Below are 7145 nucleotides of genomic sequence, written 5' to 3'. Positions count from 1 at the left end.
ACATTAGAGTGTAAGCTCCTCTGGTACAGAGACTTATGTAACTGTTGTAGGGACATATTCTCTCTTTTAGAAGAGGAGATATATAGAGGAAGGAGCAGAGTCCTCCAGCAGTGCAGAGTATTTCAGGAGAGGAGAGTTATAGAGGAAGAAGCAGAGTCCTCCAGCAGTGCAGAGTATTTCAGGAGAGGAGAGTTATAGAGGAAGGAGCAGAGTCCTCCAGCAGAGCAGAGTATTTCAGGAGAGGAGAGTTATTAAGGAAGGAGCAGAGTCCTCCAGCAGTGCAGAGTATTTCAGGAGAGGAGAGTTATAGAGGAAGGAGCAGAGTCCTCCAGCAGTGCAGAGTATTTTAGGGCAGTGTAATTCCTATTCATATTAACTTACCATTTGTAGATCCAACATTAAATATGACCATCAGGAAGCCGACTGCAACCGTTAAAAAGTCTAATAAGTACAAAATGCAGCACATTAAAGTTAAATAAATCAATGTATAAAAATATAATAAATAAATACAACACAACCCCCCACTTCCTGCTCCCCTCTTCTTGTATTGGACGGTTGGGTCCGCCCCTGAAGTAATTGAAGGACCCAACACCACAAATCCCAACTAGACCCAGACAGCACATTACACTATCAATGGGATAGAAGGTTATGTATGACGGACGGACGGTTCCTGTTCCCCTGATTTTGGAGTTCTCATTTAATGTATAATAATATCCCTATAAGCAGAATGAATGGGCTCACCCATATCTGTGCCACAGATCTTCAGTAGATTGTTTTATTTATTTTTTAATAATTTTTTACAATTTTATATATTTTTTGTATTTTTTTTTTACATTTTTTTTTTTTTTTTGCACCTTTGCTAAAATATTAGGGCTTTAAACAGAGGGAATTTGCACCACACAGGGCAATTAGGATGTGCCCAGGCACACCTGGCACACACCTATGGTTCTGATGAAAACTGTCTGGGGGGGGGGGGGTTCCCGCTAATTTTGGAATAACTTTTCCCTCCTAAAAATAGATGGAGTTCTCCTTTAATGTATAATAATAGCCCTATATAGTCAGAATGAATGGGCTCACCCATATCTGTGCCACAGAGCTTCAGTAGATTGTTTTATTTATTTTTTAGTATTTTTTTATAATTTTATTTTATTTTTTGTATTATTCTTTTTTTTATAAATTTTTTTTTATTTTGCTCCTTTGCTGAAATATTAAGGCTTTAAACAGAGGGAATCTGTACTACACAGGGCGATTAGGGTGTGTCCAAGCACACCTGGCACACGCCTATGGTTCTGATGAAAACCGTCTAAGAGGGAGGGGTTCCCCCTGATTTTGGAATGACTTTTCCCCTCCTATACAAAGCAAAAAAAAAATAAATGGAGTTCTAATTTAATGTATAATAATAATGGCCCTATAAGCAGAATGAATGGGCTCACCCATATCTGTGCTACAGATCTCCAGTAGATTGTTTTATTTATTTTTTAGTAATTTTTTACAATTTTATTTTTTTTTTGTATTATTTTTTTTTACATTTTTTTTTGTTTTTTTTTTTGCACATTTGCTGAAATATTAAAAGGGAATCTGCACCACACAGGGCGATTTGGGTATGCCCAGACACACCTAGCACACTCTGTGCACACACCTATGGTTCTGATGAAAACCGTCTAAGAGGGAGGGGTTCCCCCTGATTTTGGAATGACTTTTTCCCTCCTATACAAAGCAAAAATAAAAAAAAGCTAAAAAAAAAAAATGTATAATAATAGCACTATAAGTAGAATAAATGGGCTTACCCATATCTGTGCCACAGATCTTCAGTAGATTGTTTTATTTATTTTTTAGTAATTTTTTACAATTTTATTTAATATTTTTGTATTATTTTTTTTGCACCTTTGCTGAAATATTAAGGCTTTAAACAGAGGGAATCTGCACTACACATGGCGATTAGGGTGCGTCCAAGCACACCTGGCACACCCTGTGCACACGCCTATGGTTCAGGGGGGGGGGGGGGTTCCCCTTGATTTTGGAATGACTTTTTCCCTCCTATCCAAAGCTAAAAAAAATAGATGAGGTTCTCTAATTTATAATAATATCCCTATAAGCAGAATGAATGGGCTCACCCATATCTGTGCCACAGAGCTTCAGAACGCCGTCATCCCATCATCAGCATTTGTGGACTTCAGCCTGCGACCAGCATGGAAATAAAAATTATTCTAAGGATATACACAGATGTCTCTCATTTGTTTTTTTTATTCACTGAATTTTTATTAAAGTTTTCCAATATAACAAGGCAAATAAAGCAACACAAAAACGAAATGTGCACTTAAAATAGCAGGACACATTGTAGCAATTTTGCTCCCCAAGTGCAATGTAGGAGTGACAACAGTCCAATACTGTAATAGAATATAGGAAGTACAACACTTACAGGACGGACCTGACCACGGACCACACCGGCTCCAGCCTGCACCACACCGCACGCCATATCCCCCCCCCCCCCCCCCCCCCCGGTTGCCGGCTCACTCACCCTGTGCTGCCCCTGGACTGACATGTGGAGGCTGCGGCGGCGGCGGCGGCGGCAGTGGCTTCCCCCTCAGTCTCCTCCGTGTCGCCCTTCGTTGGTCAGGCTTCCCCTACGTCTCCTCCCTCCTCCTCCTTCACCAACAGGATGGCTTCTCCTTTCAGCCAATCAGGAAACGGGTCTCAGAACCCGCTTCCTGATTGGCCAGGAGGAGAATCCGTGTGACAATAGCGAATATTGATTGAATATTGTCACACAACTGGGTGGGCTCAGGGCGCAGTGCTCTGCCCCTCGAGCCCACCCTTTTTTGAAGGCTATTAAAGCCTCTGGCTCTAATCAGGCACTTCAAAAAAGAAAAAAATCCCCCATTGGAATCCATGCATCCGGCGCCCTGCATGTAGATTAGGGGGCCGGGCGCATGGATAGGAGGGGGGTGGTGCCCCTGCGCCCCCAATGGACGGGCCGCCACTGATTAATTTATAACAGTGAGGTGATCATCTAAGGCAGGGGTCCTCAAACTACGGGCCGGAGAGTCCTGATCTTGATAGGATCAGTGGTAGTGGTGAGGGGGGGGGGGGGTGGGATCAGTGGCAGTGCTGGGGGGGGGGTGCTGGGATCAGTGGCAATGCTGGGATCAGTGGCGGTGCTGGGGAGTGGGGGGAGTGGGATGAGTTGCAGTGCTGGTGGGGGAGGGTGTGATCAGTGGAATGCTGTGCGGTTGATGGGTGGGGGGATGATATGAGTGGCAGTGTGGGGGAGGGGGTTGGGATGATTGGCAGTGCTGGTGGGGAGACAGGATCAGTGGCAGTGCTGGGGTGGTGGTGCTGGGATCAGTGGCAGTGTTGGGGAGTGGGGGGGTGGGATGAGTTGCAGTGCTGGTGGGGGTCGGTGATGGTGTGATCAGTGGAATGCTGTGCGGTTGATGGGTGGGGGGATTATATGAGTGGCAGTGTGGGGGAGGGGGTTGGGATGAGTTGCAGTGCTGGTGGGGGTCGGTGTGATCAGTGGAATGCTGTGCGGTCGATGGGTGGGGGGATGATATGAGTGGCAGTGTGGGGGGAGGGGGTTAGGATGATTGGCAGTGCTGGTGGGGAGAGAGGATCAGTGGCAGTACAGAGGGGGAGGAATGGGCTCAGTGGCAGTGTTGGAGAGTGGGGGGGGGGGAGGGATGAGTTGCAGTGCTGGTGGGGGAGGGTGTGATCAGTGGAATGCTGTGCGGTTGATGGGTGGGGGGATGATATGAGTGGCAGTGTGGGGGAGGGGGTTGGGATGATTGGCAGTGCTGGTCGGGAGACAGGATCAGTGGCAGTACAGAGGGGGGTTGATGGGCTCAGTGGCAGTGTTGGGTGGAAACTGGATCAGTTGCAGTACGGGGGAGGGGGGGGTTGATGGGCTCAATGGCAGTATTGGGTGGAGACGGGATCAGTCATCATTGACACTCTGTTCTCCCTCCTTGTCTCTCCAACTCCCTCCATGTGTCTGCAGTGACACCTATCCCGAGATGGGGTCTACTCAAAAGGCGGAGACCTCCGCCAGCTCCTCCCCCTACAGGGGTCAGTTGACTTCTAGTTTATGCCCCCTCAATGGCCATGCCCCATCTGCCTGCAGCAGTGAACTCAATGGGTTGGGTGGTTACTTTGGCAGTGACTTGAGTGTACTGTGTTCAGGCAGCGGGCCCCCCCACAGTGGCAGAATACCAGGGCCCGGTCGCAAGTGTAACCTTTGCCACCCTGGTAGTTTCGCCACCGGCGTAACCTCAAGGGGCAGCTGCTTTGGGCCCCATAACAATGAATGGGCCCGGGGCAGCTGTCCCTTTTGCGCCATGTTAAAAACAGCCCTGATCTTGGATGTGATGTCAGCAGTTCAGTAGACCCAGATCTGTCACTCAAGTGACCCTCTATAGAATTTCCCGTTTAAACCCCCCCCCCCCCCCCCCGGTGATTAAAGAACTGCGCTCTGCAACTAGAAACGTTTATAATGTGTATCTCTATCTGCGGTCATTAGGTCGGTAGTTTATGTTTTGTATCTAATCAAATGATGACTGTTAGACAACATACAGAAGTTTACTATATGAATTTTATGACAGTAATTTATATGTAATCCTTTTATTGCTCTTCACAAGGACATATGCAGAATTCAGTATTCCCCCGGGCTGATGAATAACCGACAAAACAGGAAACATCGCTTTACACATCGAGTGATCAGGGGCTGACTGGCAACTTTAGGCCTGGGGGGCAAGTACACACCAGAGGCCTATGGTGCAGCGAATCGGCCCCACTCCCCTTTTCCCGTCGTCGGCCTGACCCCCCATTCCAGGCTGAAGCTCCGCTCCAGGTACTCTACTCACCAGCCAAATCCAGGTTCCCAACCTGGCCAGCTGGGGGCGGTTCGGGGGAGTTGGGACAGCTCGTTCGAGGCTAGCTAGCAGTGGGGCATGGAACCGGCCTCTGCTCAGACACCGTTTACATCATCATCCATGCTGAGGGGGGAGGTCTGCGTTAGGGATGCACAGATCTGATATTCCGATCGGATATCGGCCCCGATATGGGCAAAATAGCTGGATTGGGGATCAGTAAAATTAACAGATCCAAGGGCCGATCCGGTTTTGCTCTTTATAGCTTGTGAGAGAGCAGAGAACAGCTGTCAAAGAAAAAAAAAAGAGCCTCCTGCAAATGCCTTTCAACTCTCCCAGTTAAGTAAACACAATGATTACAATGTATCTTTTCGTTCCGTCTGCCGGAGGAGGGAAGTTTAACCTCTTAAAGACTAAACCCATGATATTTTAGATTTTGAATGCACAATTGTTATAAGGTATCTGCCGATACCGATCCGGAAGTATTATTTTGTTATAAGCTCACATAACAGTACTTCCGGATCGGACTCGGGATCGGCGATTTCACAAATCAAAAGATCGGGATCGGGACCAAAAAAGTCGGATCGGTGCATCCCTAGTCTGCGTTCTGTCCTTGTCTTCATCCCGCACTCAGTAGGTCAGCGGTGGAGACTTTTTACTTCTCTTCACCAGAAGTGGTGCAGCCTTTTTACGGGGCAACAGAGCGGCCCAGGGGGCAATTGCCCCCCTGCCCCCTGGCCCAGTCCTCCCCTGCGAGTGATACTGAAAGGACACCTAAAGGTGAACCACTCATGAATTTATTTACAGAGTATATAAGGAGAGGATGCCGGGGTTACAATCGGTTACAATCACTTTCCCCAAACACGTCATCCAACTCACTTCCAAAGCAGCAAATACCTTTGCTTCTAATTTGTAGGGGCTCGTTAAGGACTGGAATAGTACCACTGGATTGGCGTAGGGCCAATGTGGTGCCTATATTTAAAAAGGGATCAAAGTCTTTGCCAAGTAACTATAGACCTGTTAGTGTAACTTCTATAGTCGGGAAGATACTGGAGAGTTTAATAAAAGACCACATAGATGAGTTCTTGCTGGAAAAAAATATTTTAAGTAACAGACAGCATGGATTCATGAAAGTTGTCAAACAAACCGGATTTCTTTTTATGAGAAGGTAAGTAAAACATTGGACAGGGGGTGGCTGTGGACGTGGTATACTTGGATAGAGGGGTGGCTGTGAACATGGTATACTTGGATAGAGGGGTGGTTGTGGACGTAGTATACTTGGATAGAGGGGTGGCTGTATACATGGTATACTTGGATAGAGGGGTGGCTGTGGACGTGGTATACTTGGATAGAGGGGTGGCTGTGGACATGGTATACTTGGATAGAGGGGTGGCTGTGGACGTGGTATACTTGGATAGAGGGGTGGCTGTGGATGTGCTTTCCTTGGATAGAGGGGTGGCTGTGGACATGGTATACTTGGATAGAGGGGTGGCTGTGGACGTGGTATACTTGGATAGAGGGGTGACTGTGGACGTGGTATACTTGGATAGAGGGGTGGCTGTGGACGTGGTATACTTGGATAGAGGGGTGGCTGTGGATGTGCTTTACTTGGATAGAGGGGTGGCTGTGGACGTGGTATACTTGGATAGAGGGGTGGCTGTGGACATGGTATACTTGGACAGAGGGGTGACTGTGGACGTGGTATACTTGGATAGAGGGGTGGCTGTGGACGTGGTATACTTGGATAGAGGGGTGGCTGTGGATGTGCTTTACTTGGATAGAGGGGTGGCTGTGGACGTGGTATACTTGGATGCAGGGGTGGCTGTGGACGTGGTATACTTGGATAGAGGGGTGACTGTGGACGTGGTATACTTGGATAGAGGGGTGGCTGTGGACGTGGTATACTTGGATAGAGGGGTGACTGTGGACGTGGTATACTTGGATAGAGGGGTGGCTGTGGACGTGGTATACTTGGATAGAGGGGTGGCTGTGGACGTGGTATACTTGGATAGAGGGGTGGCTGTGGACGTGGTATACTTGGATAGAGGGGTGGCTGTGGACTTGGTATACTTGGACAGGGGTGGGCTGTGGACGTGGTATACTTGGACAGGGGGGGCTGTGGACGTGGTATACATGGACGGAGGGGTGGCTGTGGACGTGGTATACTGGGACAGGGGGAGCTGTGGACGTGGTATACTTGGATGGAGGGGTGGCTGTGGACATGGTATACTTGGACAGGGGGGGCTGTGGACATGGTTTACTTGGACAGAGGGGTGGTTG

The sequence above is a fragment of the Pelophylax lessonae genome, assembly GCF_965119305.1.
Source record: "Pelophylax lessonae genome assembly, chromosome: 12".
NCBI lineage: Eukaryota > Metazoa > Chordata > Amphibia > Anura > Ranidae > Pelophylax > Pelophylax lessonae.
The sequence above is the reverse complement of the archived record's forward strand: the minus strand, read 5'-3'. Positions refer to the sequence as shown.